Source organism: Hypanus sabinus, chromosome 8 (genome assembly GCF_030144855.1).
Source record: "Hypanus sabinus isolate sHypSab1 chromosome 8, sHypSab1.hap1, whole genome shotgun sequence".
Lineage (NCBI taxonomy): Eukaryota > Metazoa > Chordata > Chondrichthyes > Myliobatiformes > Dasyatidae > Hypanus > Hypanus sabinus.
In genome coordinates, this window is record NC_082713.1 from 53,107,079 (window position 1) to 53,126,166 (window position 19,088).

General features: G+C 40.2%; 1 protein-coding gene across 3 annotated transcripts in view; it reads right to left on the reverse strand.

Moving 5' to 3' along the window:
* The window catches only part of LOC132397741 (general transcription factor II-I repeat domain-containing protein 2-like), a 53,609-nt gene that overhangs the window by 7,252 nt on the left and 27,269 nt on the right, over nucleotides 1–19,088 (reverse strand). For 2 of the 3 annotated variants that reach the window (XM_059976506.1, XM_059976504.1), the window contains exon 2: nucleotides 17,769–18,085. The gene's annotated coding sequence lies outside the window, so the exon portion shown is untranslated. Of the gene's footprint in view, nucleotides 1–4,438; nucleotides 4,512–17,768; nucleotides 18,086–19,088 lie in introns of all 3 variants that reach the window. The other variant, XM_059976505.1, reaches the window with a different exon arrangement.

The following is a 19,088-nucleotide window of genomic DNA, read 5'->3' on the forward strand; positions in this document are numbered from 1 at the left end:
TTGGTTTCTATACATGTGCTATTGAGCCCAATAATCCAAAGGCTACTGTCAGAGTCTTCCAACAGGTTTTGCAGACTCAATCAAGAGAATCACTGTGAGAATCTCAATTTTTAAACATATTCTCATTATAAAAGTTTTAAGTTATATCCAAACAGAAAATAATTTTATTATCAAAGAAGCTCAGAATTACTGATCAACCTCCTCTTTAGTTCAGAAAAATTCTCACTTTAATAAATATGCCATCACGTTCTCTCAGAACATGTATAAATTTCATGTTAATTTCAAATAATAGAAGGGAACATTGAAATTCAAATATATTTTAAGAAAATGCACAATTTCCCTCTTGATCCCTTGTGGATGAACCAATTTTATTATGCTTTGTGTACAATGATTAAAATGTAAAATTTACTCCCTGCTTTATTCCCCCCACTAAACCAGGCTGTGAGCAATGTTTAGGCTGCCCCCAGTCAGTTCTGTGACTGCACGCCATGGACCTCAATCAAATGCACTGAGGAAGGGACTGAGGAAAAAGGTTGGAAATAGGGAATTAAGTGTATTGAGGTAGGGAATGGGTAGTATGCTAAAGAATCCATGCCTATTAAGTTATCTTATTGGTGTCCCAGTTCAGCACACTGTTGGGAAGATCAGATTGTCCCAGGAAGACTCCATGACAGGTGCTTTTGAACTGGCACGGTGTGAGCTTTTATGCAATACATAGGTGCTTGATATCCCATTTCATCCCAGAAAAATATGCACTTTAATTGCTTTAAGCACATAATAGAAACAAAATCTAGTCAAGAACCAGTTAGAACACAACTGTTTTTAAATAATATTGATATCCATGTGTTCAGCAGGTTCTGTGGCAACTTGCATGTCAATTAGAGATCATGCTGTTACTTTCTGTCACTTTAATTGAGTTTGCGTGCCAGAGTACATGTAGCTGTACTTGCTCCAGGCAGTAGATTTATTTATATTTTCTTGTCAAGACACATTTACAAGACTTTGACCTAGTGTCCTCAAAAGACACACCCCTTTATAAAACTGCATTAAACATAGAAATAAGAGATGCTAACTGAAAAATCAAAGAAGATCTCTTGAGAAATTAATTGGTTTTAACATTTTGATTGGATCTAATTTGTGCAAAGTCTTCCAGTTTCATTAAATTCTGATTTTGACCAAAGTGATTCTAATACACGAATGCAAAGTTGACCACAGTGGCATAGTGGTCAGTGTTTGGGATTCAGAATTTGGAGTTCATTTCCAGTATCTTCTCTAAGAAGTTTGTACATCCTTCCTGTGAGCGTATGGGTTTCCTCCAGGTGCTCCAGTTTTCTTCTAGAGTCCAAAAGCACATCACATTAGTAGGTAAATTGACCTGTGGTTGTGTCAGGGTTAAATAGGTGTGTCATTGGGCATTACAGGTGGATGAGCTGAAAGACCTGTTCTGCGCTGCATCTCTAAATAAACAAACTAAATAATCAACATTCAGAGGCAATCCCTAGACCAGTTATGTGAGTAAACATTTGGTTTGGTTTCGTCGTAGGTCAGGGAGTTGGTAATTAATGGGAACAATTGATTTTGTGAAGTTGTTGAAAAGGTCAAATTTATTCCATATACTTCAAAGATAGGAATCTGTAACCTTAAAAGCATGTTCTGTTGGAATTTGCAGTAAGATCCAAGCCAAAATTGTCAGCCCTTAATGTTATTGTTCTGATGACAATATTTGTTACCTGCACCAATGTAAGTGCAAAAACTTATTGCTATTTTGTTATTAATACCTTGCTCCTCCACAGTATACAATACTCCAGTCTGCGTAGTCAACACTAACACAGAGTGACGGATGTGAACTGAATATCAACTCATTGCACTCTTGGTGTAAAAATCACTGACGATGTTATCATTGTCATTATTCCCCAGATTATTTGATCAAATTAAGCTTCCTCAGCTGCAGCAGTGGATTTGATCTTGTACCACATCACCAATACAGGCATCTAGATTACTAGGCCAAGAACTTAATTATTATGTCATCACATCTCTAAAATAATTAAACTGTTAAAGATGATATTGTTGATTTTCTTAAGCACCTTTTGAGCCATAATGGCTGATGATTGATGCACTTAATTCCTCCACAATAATTATTTCAAAATCTTTTTATGGTAAATTTAAGACACTACTTTTTTATTTTAATCTCATAAATATCCCTGTCTTTATAGTTATAATAACTAGAGATTTTCACTTTGCTTTGGCTGGCAGTCAGTTCTAATGGACTCCTCAGACACTGAGACATTACAGGTACCAGGTGTAATACCTTTCATGAAGAATGTGCCAGAGAGAAATTAATGTTAGAGAAAGAAAAATCTTTGGCCTCAAGTTTAGAAATTTTTGTCAGCAGGTTTCTTTTAAGCAAATGCCTTTTAGCCAGTGACCAGAAAACATGTCATGAAGCTAAAACACATGTTTTACAAAATAAAACATTTATACATTTAAGTATGGTAGGGCAAATGGATTTTGACATTGCCCAGAATTTTTGTCAGCAGCAAGTCATTGTTGCTCATCCTTGGCTAACAAGCTTGGACTTTCCTGCTGTAGTTCATTAGCAACAGCTTGTAGTTTCGAGCTAACTTGATCCATGTGGAGAGAGCTGATATGGTGAAAAGGCTTTCAATGGCATGGTGGGACCGTGTGGGTTGGCAGCACAAACTCCATCCACAAAAAAGTTTGTAACCCAATGGAAAATTGCTAAGCCAGCTGTAAACCTACTAAATACTTTGGTTTCTGACATGCAAGAACATCTTTTCAATAGTCAATACTATTCATACTTATTAACATTAACAATCTATAAAATAAATATAAATGCTTAAAATGTTATTATTACAACAATTATTAAGTTAAATTAATTAAATTGTATTAAATTGCATGGCAGTTTTTCAAATATGGGATGATGATTAATTTGAATTTTTTGAAGAGGTGACTAACCTCTTGGACAGAAGAATGTATATGGATGTAATAATTTGCTTGTCTACAAATCCTAAAATGAAGCAACTCATATGATACACTCATTAAAAAACACCTGAGTACAGTTTAACCAAATAGACAAATCTGTGACAAATGGATTTCAATGCAGGAAAACATATGCTTAAGCACTTTGAAATTTGAAAGGATGGAGGTGAGTTCTCTTTTAATGAAAAGAATTCTAGAAATGTTGCAAGTTTAAAGTGGCCCTTGACAAAGATCAGAATGGTCATGTTAAGTTGAATTTATTGTCGTACAAGATGTATTGATATATTGTGTATAAAATTATGAGAGGCCCTGATCATGTGGATAGTGAGAGGTTTTTACCCCAGGGTTGAAATGGTTGCCACAAGAGGACACAGGTTTAAGGTGCTGGGGAGTAGGTACAGAGATCTCAGGGGTAAGTTTTTTACTCAGAGAGTGGTGAGTGTGTGGAATGGGCTGCCAGTAACGGTGGTGGAGACGGATACGACAGGGTTTTTTAAGATACTTTTAGATAGGTACATGAAGCTCAGTAAAAATAGAGGGCTATAGGTAAGCCTAGTAATTTCTAAGGTAGGGACGTGCTCAGCACAACTTTTTGGGCCGAAGAGCCTGTATTGAACTGTAGGTTTTCTATGTGCATATGTGAAGTGGTACACTTTAGAAGTTTGAACTTGAAAGCAGAGTACAGTGGCAGGGTTTTTAGCAGTTTGCAGGAACTGAGGGGTCTTAGGATCCAAGTCCATAGATCCCTCAAAGTAGCCATGCAAGGTGATAGGGCAGTTAATAAGGCATATAGTGTGTAGGCCTTCATTGGTTGGTGAATTAATTTTAAGATTGAAGTAATGCTGCAGCTCAATATAACTCTGGCTAGACCACAGTTGGAGCATTATGTTCATTTCTGGCTGCGTCATCACAGGATAGGGGGTGGAAGCCTTAGAGAGAGTGCAGATGAGATTTTCCAGGATGCTGTCTGGATTAGAGAAGCCTACCTTATGGGGAAAGTTTGTGCAAGCTAGGGCTTTTCTATTTGGAGTGAAGGAAGACAGGAGTGGTGTCTAAGATGAAGAGGTTGATAGAGTGGGCAACCATTGTCTTTTTCCCAGGATAACAATGGCTGATATATATTTTTATGGGGGCTGGAGGAAAGCATAGTGGGAAATATCAGAGCTAGGGTTTTTACATAAAAAGTGTCAAGTGCATGGAAAGCACGTCTGTTGTCGCTGAGTCAGACAGATTTACATAAAATTTACAATTTACGTAAAAATTTACACATTTACGTAAAACACTTAGACAGGCACTTGGATAAAACAAACATGAAAGGCTGTGTGGGGGGAGGGGCTTAGACTGAGCTTGAAGTAGGTTAAAATGTCAACTCAATATCGTGAGCCAAAGGTTCTGAGTTTCATGTTCTCTGGATGTACAGGTGCAGTGAAAAACTTACCTGCAGCTGCATTGCAGGCATACAGCATTAGCATCCCAACCTTCACAAGAACAACATCAACTAAACATAAATTCTACAAGAAAGAACACAATTTTGCCTATTAGCCATGTGCCTATCTAGGACTCCTAAACATAAAGAAAAGTGCCAAGCGGTCAGATTACAAATCCCATTGCAGTACAGTGTATACCTAAATCAGTAGAGATTTAGATTACACTGTACGCATGAAGTGTTGTAAATACTATGTATTCTACTGCTTCAGATATTGCACAGGCACTTGCAGATTTGGGCGACTGATCCAGAAATGTGACTTCAAATCCCATTAGAGTGAACTGAAATTTAAATCAGGAACAAAAAGTAAAAAGCAGGTACCAGCAGTTGTGACCATGAAAACCAGTGGATTACTATTGAAATCCAAACTGACTCATTAAGATGATGAAACTCTGTCATCCTAACATTATTAATGTCTGAGATAGGCTAGCAAGGAACAGACGCAGAGGAATTAAACTGGGAAATTGGTAATTAGTATATGATTGTCACATACACCAAGGTAAAGCAGTTTACATGCCATCCACACAAATCAATACCGAACATCAGTTTATCAAGTAGTATAAGGGAAAAGAAGTAACAGAATGCAGAATGTAGTGGACGTTACAGAGAAACGTTACTTCATTTCATCCATAAACTTTGCCACAATGCCAACAATTCCATTATCCAAATCATTGACAAACAATGTGAAAAGCAGCGGTCCCAATACTGACCCCTGAGCAACACAATTAGTCACTGGCAGCCAACAAGGCCCATTTATTCCCACTCGCCACCTCCTGCCTGTCAACCATTCCTCTCTCTATGCCAGTATCTTTCCAGTATCTTGTTAAGCAGCCTTGTGTGGCACCTTATCAAATGCCTTCTGAAAATCCAAGTAAATGACGTCCACTGCCTCTCCTTTGTCCACCTGCTTGTTATTTCCTCAAAAAACTCTAATAGATTTGTCAGGCAAGATTTCCCTTTTTAGAGTATGGAGCTGATGGAATTCAGAGCCAAATCTGAAATAAGCAAGACCTGTTAGTACATTCTGTGGTGGTGTTGATCATTCGAGCTATTGAGCAGTTGGTAAGGGTCGATAAAAACAAGTTATGTTTAAGTGACGTGCCTGTTGTGGGAACAGACATTTTGTGAATGGGCCAGTGTTAGAGTAGAGAGCTGAGGATTTGTCAAAGAGACTTTGGCAAGAAGAGTCAGAAGGTTTGTTAGCACAGCTCTGGGAGTTTTAAACTAGAGTTGCAGAGGGATGGGAACTGAAGTGCCAGAGCAATTAGTGGAGTGGTTATAGGGAAAGTAGGAGTTAAGCCTCAGGAAATGAAAGATTGAGTATGCATCGACTGAAATAGATTGTATCTATTTCAATGCAAGGAGTATTGTAAGAGGGCAGATAAGCTTAAGAGGATGGATCAGCATATAGAATTATGGTATTGTAGCCTCTAGTAAGACTCAACCTGTAATGTTCTGATCATCATTCCTCTGCCAGCCAATGCCATCAATATAAAATGCTTGTAATTTATTTGCCCACTCTCAAGGGAATCTGCTGACAGAATGGCTTCTGCATTTGGAATGATGATTTCAGCAATAATCACTATGGAGTGCCATTAGGATATAATAAGATGCTAAAGTAAGCACAGAGGCCAGTGATGTCATTTTGATGAAAGTGTGGAGCTGGGCTGTACACATTTACATCAGTTCCATTTTACACATACAAGCTCACCTCATCCTGATGCAGGGTCTCAACCCAAAATACCTCCCCACCACCTGGTAGCCTCTTTCTTTCGGAGTTCAGAGTCAAGTGTCTGCTTTCATAGTCATAATGTAGGGTGTGTGAAGGGTGTGGGAGAGAGGAGCAGAGTTTGTAGTGATGTTGTTGCACTGCTTGTTGTACTGCTGAGCATTGTGGGTATGTTATGCTGCTGTTGGAATGTGTGGTGATACTTGACAGCTGCCCCCAGCACATCCCTATGTGTGTTGATTGTTAACATAAAAGATGCATTCACTCTATGTTTCAGTGTACACATGATTAATAACAATAAATCATGAATCTTGATTCAACTAAGTGTAACTACAGCCTCATTGTTAGAATGTTGGAGTGGGAGCTGACAGTGATATGGGTTCACTCCTTTCCAATGACTTTGTACAGATACGATTGGCCGTAGCTTTCAGTGTCGCTGTAGGTAGTCCAATTTACATAAGCAAATTAAAGGACGGTGATCACAGATTGAAAGCTGCTCATGAACACATTCATGGTGAGCTCACCATCCTCCCACTGACCTCTTGTAAGCTAAAAAGTAATTCAATAAAAGATGAGATAAGGCATAGCAAGAAAAGTTGGATTACCATTTATTAGACATGAATGTAAGAGCTGAGATAACTTAATGTTAAACTGGAGACACAAGAGATTGCATTTTCTATACTGCAAAGTAATGCAAAGGAAGTAATGCTGCCAGAGGTCAGAAAGCACCAGACCGGGGAAATGGACAGTTATGTGCCAGGGGGCCTCATCCTTTTTGCCATGCTCAATTTTCTAAGCACAGCAGTTGGCACTTCAGGAAATCAAAGGGTTGTTTTTTAATAAGATTAATTTCCAACTATTATTCTTTTTTTAGCTGCTGGTTGTAAATGGGAGGCAGTTTTCAATGTTTAGTGTAAATTGTAAGTAATAGTCAGTTTAATGTTGAAAGAATGGCTTTTGCGATATGCACACTGTCTATAGAAAGCATGAAGTTGGGTCACAGCACCTGAACAGATTTCTCAAGAGGAGCAGTATACACCAATGGGTATGTTAATTTAGCTTGTTTCAAAACCAGCAAGCTAACTAAGTTGTTTCGTTCAAGGAAGCTTGCAGACAAGATGGATATTATCATTTAGCATATCAAATAGCTAATGTTTTAATAAGCTGGAAGGATTGTGTACGCACGGAGTCAGCTTCACAGCATTAATTGTGGGTGCCTGAGAAATGTGTCTCCAGAAGCTTTTAGACTGTTAGTGTTAAAAATGGTATCTAAGGAAATACAAGTCTATGTGGCAAACAAGAAGTATTAATGCAGAGAACAGTTCAGGCTTTTTAGAGGAATGGTTAAAGAACATCAAGAAGAATGATAGAAATGCAAGGTTCCTTTGGCTTCAATTTCAGAAACGGGCGATTTGTTCATCTACATCTTTGGTATGTCTTTTTGGATTATAGGAATTGTACCTGTGTTATGGAATCCTTTGTATTTTAGAAATGGCTGTAATTTGAAAGTCTTTTATTGGATAGAAAGCCTCTGAGTTTTTAATGTTTTAAGAATGTGGTTTTGACTTAAGCATGCATCATTGAAAATAAATGAATGGTGTTTAAATTACTTTGTTAGCTGCAAGTATTTTCTTCCTCATAAGGAGGGGAACATTCCCCCCTCCCCCCCCCCACTCAAATATTGGGTGTTGGCAGTTGAACTCACCATGGAGAATAAACAGAGAAGTGAACTGGTCTTTGAAGATTGGGTAGTACAGTATAATCTCCCTTTAGTGAGTATACTCGCAGCTACTATTTCAGATAGGGCATAAGGCCTTTGTTTAAGTTCAGAATTTAGCAGTCAGAAAACTCAGTCTGGGTGAAGGTCATCCGCCACAAATGCTGCCTCTCCAGCTGAGTTCCTGTAGCATCTTTTTTTTGCTTGATATTGAGTAGACAGCAGAAGATGGGAAAATTAGAGGCAGTGTTTTATCGAGAAGAAATTGCATCCCACTCTGAACTGAAACTCATATTTCACCCACGCAGAAACTTGGTCAAAAGTATGGATTTACATAAAAGCACTTTGAAAATGTTGCATTACCAAGGGGTAGTCAGACTTCCCATGACTCATCTTTTAGCTCAGGGCAGTGAATCATTCATTGTGATGGATGAGGGAAGGAGAAATTTACTGGGAACACAAGAAGCCCGTTGCTAGGAGAACTGGAGTGAATTGAGGTCTCTTATTGAAAGCAGCATTCCGTCACAGAGTATTACGTAGCCTTCAGGGGCTGTGTGTGGTGTAATATGGTATTGTGACACAAAGCATTCTTGCAAACTTTAGAAATCTTTGTAGGACAAAGACAAGCTAAAACAGAGGTCAGATTTCCCTTGAACCAGTGTAGAATGTTATTCTGTCAGGTGCTGGAAAAAATAGAGTTATAAGGTCATAGTGTCATACAGCATAAAGGCACTTCAGCTTGCCAGAGCTCTGCTAACCATCAACAGACTACAAATGCTCAAATCTGAAACAAATACACTCATTCTGCAATATACAGCTGTGGTGAACTACGTGTGCCTGTCCGGACACGCCCCCTGCTGACTGCTCCTGTGGCTCCTCCCACAGGCCCCTGTATAAAGGCGATCTGAGGCCTATGCTCGGCCTCAGTCTCCAGGACGTAGTATGATGGTCACTCACTTCTGGTTCCTTCTTCCAGTCATTAAAAGCCGATATCTCGCCTTATGTCTCAGAGTGAGTTATTGATGGTCCATCAACAGCCCAAGATCCCAGTTGAAGACTACCACTTAAATTCCCATTCCCATATTGGTCTGTCTATCTCTACTAACAGGAAGGAGCCCATCGCAAACTGCAGAAGCAACCTCTTATATTCCATCTGGATAGTTTAGAACTCAATGGCATGAATATTGCATTTTTCAAGTTTGGGTAGCTCACCGTCCTTCCCACTCTCATTTTCCTTCTGATACTTTGGTCCTCCCATTTTAATTCCCTTCCTCACTCCCATCCTAGTTCCATCCACCCAGTTCACACACAAGATCCCACCTCCATCTGGGTCCAGCTACTGTTCAATTCTCCATTCTCACCTTTATTTAACAGAATCCAACTTTGCTGGTACTTTGTATTCCTGCTTATCTCTCTCCAACAGCTGTCTCTTTTTCATACTCACTCCTCCACCCTGCCCTCCACTTGCTCCATCTATTTTTTTTCCTTTTTCCTCTTTCTCTTTTTCTCACTCCATCTATCATTCACCTGCCACTGCCTTCCATCTCCCTCCCTGCTTAATTTACCTGGCACCACCTGCTTTCAATTTCCATTTCTCTGTCAGTTTACCAATTCATCAATATAATTATATAGCTGAAGGTTACCCATCTCATTACCAAAAATGCTGCCATGTCATCTGTTAACTTACTAATTATACCTCCTACATTGATATACAGATTGTAAAATGAATATAACATACAGAAAGGGTCCTAGCAGGAATCCTTGTAGTACTTCACAAAAACATTATCTTGACCATCATCCTCTGCCTCAACACCAAATCAATTTCAAATGTAATTTATCAAAGTGTACTGAATCCCATATACTTTTATCTTTTGGATCAGACTTCCACGTAGAACCTTGTCAAAAACCTTACTGCAATCCATACAGGTTACATCAGTTACTCATTGAAGCAATTTCACAGGAAGTAAGGTCACAGGAGACCTTACCCACGCCCAAGATTACGGCTGCACAGGTGAAAGGTCAACTGAGGAAGATCTGTATCAGCAAGCTGGCTGGACCGGATGGAGTATCCCCACGATTACTGAGGGCCTGTGCGTCTGAGCTGGGGAACCCCTTCAGCGCATCTTCAACATTAGCCTGGAGCAGAGAAGGGTACCCAGACAGTGAAAAACATCCTGTATTGTCCTGGTACCAAAGAAACTACAACCAAGGGAGATGAATGACTTCAGACCTGTTGCTTTGACATCGCACATGATGAAGACCACGGAGCGGCTGATAATACAGAATCTGAGGCCACAAACCAGGCACGCCCGGGATCCTCTTCAGTTTGAGTATCAGGAGAAGGTGGGAGTGGAGGATGCTATCACATACTTGCTGCACAAATCCCTCTCTCACCTGGACAGGGTCAGTGGTGCTGTGAGGATTACATTCCTGGACTTCTCTAGTGCCTTTAACACCATCCAGCCCAGGATCTTAAGGCACAAACTAACGGAGATGGGAGTAGACTCACACATGGTGGCTTGGATAACGGACTACTTGACAGACAGACCTCAGTATGTGCGGTTGGGAGACTGTAGGTCTGACATGGTGGTCAGCAGCACAGGAGTGCCGCAGGGGACCGTGCTCTCTCCGGTCCTGTTCACCCTGTACACATCAGACTTCCAATATAACTCGGAGTCCTGCCATGTGCAAAAGTTCGCTGATAACACGGCCATAGTTGGGTGTGTCAGGAATGGTCAGGAGGAAGAGTATAGGAAACTGATACAGGAATTTGTGATATGGTGCAACTCAAACTACCTGCGTCTCAATATCACCAAGACCAAGGAGATGGTGGTGGACTTTAGGAGATCTAGGCCTCATATGGAGCCAGTGATCATTAATGGAGAATGTGTGGAGCAGGTTAAGACCTACAAGTATCTGGGAGTGCAGTTAGACGAGAAGCTAGACTGGACTGCCAACACAGATGCCCTGTGCAGGAAAGCATGGAGTCGACTGTACTTCCTCAGAAGGCTGGCATCATTCAATGTTTGTAGTGAGATGCTGAAGATGTTCTATCGGTCAGTTGTGGAGAACGCCCTCTTTTTTGTGTTGGCGTGCTGGGGAGGCAGCATTAAGAAGAGGGACGCCTCACATCTTAATAAGCTGGTAAGGAAGGCAGACTCTGTTGTGGGCACAGAACTGGAGAGTATGACATCGGTGGCAGAGCAGGGGGCGCTGAGTAGGCTATGGTCAATCATGGAAAACCCTGAACATCCTCTGCACAGCACCATCCAGAGACAGAGAAGCAGCTTCAGCGGCAGGTTGCTGTCAATGCAATGCTCCTCAGACAGGATGAAGAGATCATTACTCCCCAACTCCATTTGGCTCTACAATTCAACCACCAGGGGCAAGACATGTTAAAGTGCTGGGGTTAGGACTGAGCTTAAGTTACCACTCAATGCACTTTAGTAAACTATTTAAGAACCTTTTAAAAGCTATTTATTAATGCTTTTTGGGAGGGTGATTTTACATGCATATCATATTTATACTGAGTTAAATACTGTATGTAATTAGTTTTGCTACAATAAGTGTATGGGACACTGGAAAAATGTTGAATTTCCCCTTGGGGATGAATAAAGTATCTATCTATCTAATTTGTTACTCATCGAAAAGATCAGTTGAATTTATTTGACAAAATCTTCTCTTAACTCAGCCACTCTGGCTGTCCTTGATAATGAAATGCAGATTAATTCTATCCCTGAGAATTTCTTGTCTACTTTTCAATTTACAAGAATTAAACATAAAAAAAGTTGAGACAAATTAAGAAAATCATCCACAATGAAGCTTGGGTTGACAATTTTCAAAAATGTTAATGAAAATTACTGTTGAATTTTGTCAGAAATGTCAACCTTTATAATTTCTGTGGATTTGAAATAAATGAAATGGGAGTTGTTGTAATGTCAATGAATTTCAGTTTTGCTGTGAAATTCCTGTCTGAAGATGTTTGCTGTCTCTGCTGTCCATGTTGACATTTGTATTTAAGCACTGGCACTTTTAAAAGTTCATTGGAGAGTGCAATTGAGAAACCCACAAACCACTGGAACACCTTGATCTTCTTTTATCTAAATTGGAGTAATTTGGATGTTGTGATGTTAATCTTCTGGGGCTCCAAAAGGCTTTATAACTCATTTCCAAGGAACATTGATGGTTATTTCATTGTAAAAATCAAAGGAAAGCTGCAAACTCCAGTTCCGACACTGAAATAAATGATGAAGAGCAGGAGTAGCCCATGGAAATTTTCACAATTGTCTCAAATAATTCTAAAAAATCTCTGCCAAGATCTATCTCAATGCCTCAGCCAATAAAAGCAAGCATGCTGTAAGCTTTCTTAACAACCCTATCAACTGGTTTAGTCCATTTCAGGGAGCTATGAACTTGCACCTCAAGATCACACTGCTCATCAACACTGTTAATGGTCTTGCCCTTAGCAGTCAAATTCACATTTAGCCAGGTTAAACACTTTCTACCATCTCACTGCCCATTTCTGCAATTGATCTATATCTAGTTGTATTCTTTGCCAGTACTCTACACCATCTACAATCCCACCAATCTTCCTATCATCTGCAAATTTACCAACCCACCCATCTACATTTTCATCCAGGTCATGTATATACATCACAAGAGGTCCCTGTTGCAAAGAACAGGCAAACCCAAATGCTGGACACTGGCACAAAGATAGAGTTAGGACACAGACAAGGGCATGAGCATGGCAGGGGCTGAACAGCAAACAGGAGGGTAAATGGAAAAGCAGGAGACAGGCAAAACTTATCTTGACACAGGGTATTGCTGGAGCTGAATGGCAAACAGGAGACACACAACACTGACCTTGACACAGAGCATTAAATGGAAAGACAAACAGCAGGCAATTCTGATCTTGACACAGAGAGACAGAGTTTCATAGGTAAACCTCAGTACTGAAGTAAAACTTAGAATACACCATTCTAAGCAGCCACAAACATGAATTACCACACTGGCTGAAACAATGATCTGGCAATGAGTGGATGCAAGCTGGGGTATTTATGCTGCAGGTTTCGATGACATTCAGGTGTGCCACAATCAAAGGGAATTAGGAGAAGATGGGGAATTAACAGTCAGGACTGTGACAGTCCCAGTATAGATCTTTGCAGAACACTACTAATCTTAGACTTCCAGCTGGAATAAATCCTATCAACCACTACCTTCTGTTGTCTCTTGGCAAGCCGGTTCTGAATCCAAGCAGCAATTCTTCATGGATCCAATGCATTTTAATCTTCTGGTTGAGCCTTCCATGAGGTACCTTTTCAAATGCTTTACTAAAATCCAAGTAGACAACATCCACAGTTCGATATTCATCACCCGCTTCACTTTGTCAATAAACTCAATCAAGAGAGTAACACCCAACTTGCCCCACTCAAATGCATGCTGGTTTGCCCTAACTAGGCCATAGTTTTCCAAATGCTCATAATTTTCTTCCAGGAACTTCTCTGACGTGTGTCTCACCGGTCTATTGTTTCCAGGATTATCCTTGGTTCCCTTCTTGACAACATTTGCTATTTACCAGTCCTCTGGAGGCTTGCCTGTGGCTAGAGAGGACATGAAGTTATTGGTCAAGGCTGTAGTAATCTCTTCTCTTGTCTCTCTTGATAACCTGGAGTATATGCCATCAGGCCCTGGCGACTTACCCACTTTAATGTTCTTTAAGGGACCCAGCTCTACCTGCTCCTTTACCTCAAAATGTCCTAGCATATCAATACACCTGGAACAGACCTCCCTGTCCTCCACATCCTTCTCCTTGGTAAATGCTGATGTAAAGTACTCATCATTAAGGACCTCATCCATATCTTCTGCATTCAAGCAAATCTTTCCCTCTTTATCCTTGAGTGGTTCTACCCTCTTTCTAGCTGTCTTCTTGTTCTTGATGTATATTAAGCAGGCCTTCAGATTTCCCTTAATCCTGTTTGCCAAGGACTTTTCATAGCTACTTTTCATACCTGCTTTAAAAGCTCTCCATCTGTCAGATGTGCATTTGCCCAAAAATAGCTATTCCAATTAACTCTCCCTAGTTCCTGTCTAATCCTCCCATAATTTACCCTCTCCAATTTAATACTCTCCTATAAAGTCTATATTTAATCTTATCTCCAACTACCTTTAAACGTAAGGAGTTGTGGTTACTGTACCCTAGCTGCTCACTCAATGAAATGTCAGTACCTGACCTGGCACATTGCCAACCATCAGACCCTGTATAGTCCCTCTTCTTGTTGGACTATCTTCATATTGGTTTAAGAAACACTCTTTAATGCACCTAACAAATTCTGCTCCATCTAAACCTCTTGCACTAAGAGGGTTCCAGTTCATAATAGAGAAGTTGAAGTCCCCCATGACAACAACCCTATTATTATTACAACTTTCCTTAATTTGCCTGCATTTCTGTTCCTCAATGTCCTGATGGCTATGGGGGGGTGGCAGGGGTGGGGGGTAGTTCTGTAGTATAATCCCGTCAAGAGTGATTTCATTCTACGTATTTTTGAGATTTAAGCATATAGATGACCCCCATTAAGTCCCCTCTAAGTGCATCGGTGGTATTATCCCTGATTAGTAGTGGAACTGTGCCCTCCTTCTTCCTGCCCTTTTACCTCTCTCTCTATCTTTATTAATACATCGAAATCCAGATGTTAAGCACTCATTCCTGTCCCTCTCTCAACTAAGACTATGTAATATCCATAACATCATAATTCCATGTACTGATCCATGCTTTAAGTTCATCAACTTTACACATAATAACTCCCATGTTTAAAGTTTATTTGTGTTTTTGCTTTTAAAATAATTATCACATACTTGTTGAAATTGCATGTGTTTCAAAACTTCTAATATCTGTCATAGGCATTCACAGATATTCATGTTTCTTGACAATTTTTAATGTTATTAAATTTGGAGGCATAGGCTAACTGGTTGTCTAAATATTTCTGGGCAGAAATTACTCTTCTCAGCAGAAAAGCCTTGCCCTGTAAAATGCCTTGGATGTTCAGAAGTTGGCTTTAAGTGCTGATGGGAGAGCAGTGTTCTGTTCAGTACATCTCAGTAAGTTCAAGTGCTATGCATCATGACTCAAGTGATTTTAATACATCTTCCATTTTGTGTATTTAATATTACAGTAGTACTTAAGCAATCGTGTATATATTTTTTTGATTAAGCGTTCTTGTTTGTTTAAATCATTCATTATGTGTTTTATATATAAAAATACATGAATTGCATATGCCTTCACACTTTTCTGATGTTTGTGCACCTCATTTAAAGTACGAGGTTAGATGCACATTTTGGACTCACATGTCTTCTCTTGAACTAGTTTAAGGTGTTGAAATTACAAAACATAACATTGGCAATGAGGTCCTTTTAAAATGAACCCAAAATGGCTACTGACCTACTGAAATGCAGTGAACTGTTCAAACTAAAAAATAATTGTAGGGAGGAATGGTAGTGAAAAATGCAGCCCGACACATGCCGAGATGATTGAGATTTTTTTAAAAAGGCAAAAAATAGAAAAATTCACAGGTTCATAAAGAGTAAGGACTGGGATGAAAATAATCATTAAAAAAGGAGAGTAGAAATAGCTGGATACATTGGAAAAATTGGTGCATTTGATTCCACAAGGGATAACTGACTCGTACACCATGCAAATTGAACAATGTTTTGAAGCAAATGAAATAAATGATGAGAAATGATTATCAATTTTGCTAAGTGCATTTGATATCCAGTTTGCTTTGAAGTTTGACTGCTCCAACCAAACCAGTAGAAATGAGCTAAGGTAATTTTGTCAAAGTAATGCAGGAACATTTAGAATGTGGAGATGCATACATCAGAAAGTTCTCATTGAAAACAGCTCTGTATTCAAAACTATTATCTCCTCAAAACTAATGAATAAACTCTAAGACCTTGGCCTCAATGTTTCCTTTATAACTAGATCTTCATTTCCTCATAGGCAGACCCCAATCAGTTTGGATTAGCAACAACATCATAAACCTCTGTGTTTGTGATATTTATCAATGATTTGGATGAAAATGTAGATGGATTAATTACCAAGTTTACAGACGATGCCAAGATTGGTGGAATTGTGGACACTGTAAAGGACAAATGTAGTGGGTCATAGATCAATGACAGATAGGGACAGAGAAGTGGTAGATGGAATTTAATCCAGGAAAGTGTGTGGTGTTGCACCTTGGGGGGGGTCAGATGGAAGGAGAAGGTACATAGTTAATGATAAACCCCTTAATAGCATGGAAGTATGGAGGAGTTTTGAGGTCCACGTCCATAGTTAACTGAAAGTGTCTACACAACTGTATAAGGTGTTAAAGAAAGCTTATGGCACACTTGCATTTGTTGGTGAGGGTATTGAGGATACCATGCTATATAAAGTAAGGAAGTCATGCTGTATAACGTTTTGGTCAGATTGTACTTGGAGAATTACAGGCAGTTCCAGTCATGCTATTATAGGAGTGATGTGGAGAATATGGAGAGGGTGCAGAAGATGTTTACCAGTATGGTGCCTAGATTAGAGGGTATTAGCTACAATGAAAGGTAGGACAAACATCAGTTGTTCTCCCTGAAGCATCAGAGGCTGAGTGGAGACATGATGAAGATTTTCAAAATAATGAGAGACATAGATAGAGCAAACAGTCAGAATGTTTTCCCCAGGGTAGAAATATTATACAGAGGACATGATTTTGCAGATAGAGGGGGAAAGTTTAAATGCAATGCGTGAGGCAAGGTTTTTTTATGCAGACAGTTGCTGGAGATTGGAATAAGTTACCAGGGGTAGTAATAGAAGCAGGTGGTTAGGTGGAATTTAAGAGGCTTTCAGGCAAATACGAGCTTATGAAGGGAATAGTGGAATATGGATAATACACAGGAAGAGTACATTTATTATAAAGTGGCATCAAGTGGCAGAACATCATAGGCCAAATGGTGTCCAGTGTGATACTCTTCTGTATTCTTTTATAGAGAGATAAGTGTAGAGGAAGACAGGAGGGATTAAAATACCCTGATCTATTTTCTAGCAATGGAATAGAAAGCAAAGGACAGCATTCAAATTCATGGGTGGTCTTTAGTTGTACAAGCCAACTCTGGTTCTCCTGAGGGTATCATTTTGAGTTCTCGAGCAGGATTCCATGAATGTTAATTTGCAATCTAAGTTGGTAGAAAGGATGACAAATGCAACATTAGTATTCATTTTGAGAGGAATAGAGTATAAAAGAATATAGGTTAGCACAATGTTTTACAGTACAAGTGACCCAGATTCAATTCCTGTCATGACCTGTAAGGAGTTTCTATGTTCTTTCCGTGACCACATGAGTTTCCTTCAGGTGCTCTGATTTCCTCCCCCAGTCCAAAGATGTACTGGTTGGTAGGTTAACTGATAGTTATAAATTGCCCTGTGATTGGGCTAGGATTATATTGGAGGATGGTTGGGTGGTGTCACTCGAAGGACCAGAAAGGCCTATTCCATGCAGTGTCTCAAATGCACATTACATGTCAGAGAAATGTACATACAATAAACATCCTGAAATGCTTTTTCTTCACAACCTTCCACAAAAAACAGAGGAGTGCCCCAAAGAATGAATGACAGTTAAATGTTAGAACTCCAAAGTCCCCCCCGTTCCCCTCTCTCCCATGCATAAGCAGCAGCAAGCAACGATCCCCCTCCCCCCACCAGCAGAAAAAGCATCAGCACCTGCCACTGAGCACTCAAGTGTGAGCAAAGAAACAACAAAGATACAGACTTGCAGTACTCCAAATACTACTTTTTCACCCGGTATTCAACATACCACAATTCTTTCTCTCCCTCATAAGGGAGAAAGATGTGTCTCTGTTTCACAGCGAGAGGGGAGGCATTACAAACAACTCGCTGGCTTATGGTGTTAGAAGTCCATTGTGTGCTTTTTCTGAGCTCAGGTCTCTGGGCACACAGCCTTAGATCTTCCATCTGCCACAACACTCCGATCCGTCTGGACACCGACCTTCAAACCGCCCATCTCCAGAGCCACGAGACCTCGGCCTTCCAAATGTGAGCTGAGCTCTTAGGCCAAATCTTTGGCATCACAAATAACAGCCAGACATAAAATCTCGAGGGTGGGTCCTGTTCCTGCAAAGAACCAAAGTCAGTCTGTAACTCCAGATCAGGGACTTCAAAAGAACCCTGAAAGCGAAAAATAGCAATATTAAAGCTGGAAATAGAGCTATTTCTGAAGATGCAAGCAAAGGAGTCTTATTATTATTATTATCTTAACAATAAATAATAAGTAAAAATAAACTAGAATTGTTGGGGGTGGGAACCGTTCTGAAGAGACTGGGGAAGAAGAGGTTGGCTCATAAATAGAGAAAGCTTGTAGTCAGTGTGAGAAGGAGGATAGGCAGGTGATAGAGAAGGGACGCGCTCAGACTGAAGGTTTGAGATGTGTCTATTTTAACGCAAGGAATATTGTGAACAAAGCGGATGAGCATACAGTGTGGATCAGTACTTGGAGATATGATGTGGTGACCATTACAGAGACTTGGATGGCTCAGGGACAGGAATGGTTACTTCAATTGCTGGGTTTTAGATGTTTCAGAAAGGACAGGGAGGGAAGCAAAAGAGGTGGGGGCATGGCACTGTTGATCAGAGAGAGAGAGTCGCGGCTGCAGAAAAGGTGGATGCCATGGAGGGATTGTCTACAGAGACTCTGTGTGTGGAGGTTAGAAACAGGAAGGGGTCAATAACTTTACTGTGTGTTTTTTATAGGCCGCCCAATAGTAACAGGAATATCAAGGAGCAGATAGGGAAACAGATCTTGGAAAGGTGGAATAATAACAGAGTTGTCGTGATGGGAGATTTTAATTCCCCAAATATCGATTGGCATCTCCCTAGAGTGAGGGATTTAGATGGGGTGGATCAACCACGTACAAACAAGCTGGATGAACTCAGCAGGTCAGGCAGCGTCCATTGATGTGAGCAATCAACGTTTCGTGCCGAGACCCTTCATCAGGACTGAAGAGGGAGGGGGCAGGGGCCCTATAAAGAAGGTGGGGGGGAGGGTGGAAGGTGCCAGGTGAAAGACCAATCAGAAGAAAGATCAAGGGGTGGGGGAGGGAGAAGGGAGGGGACAGGC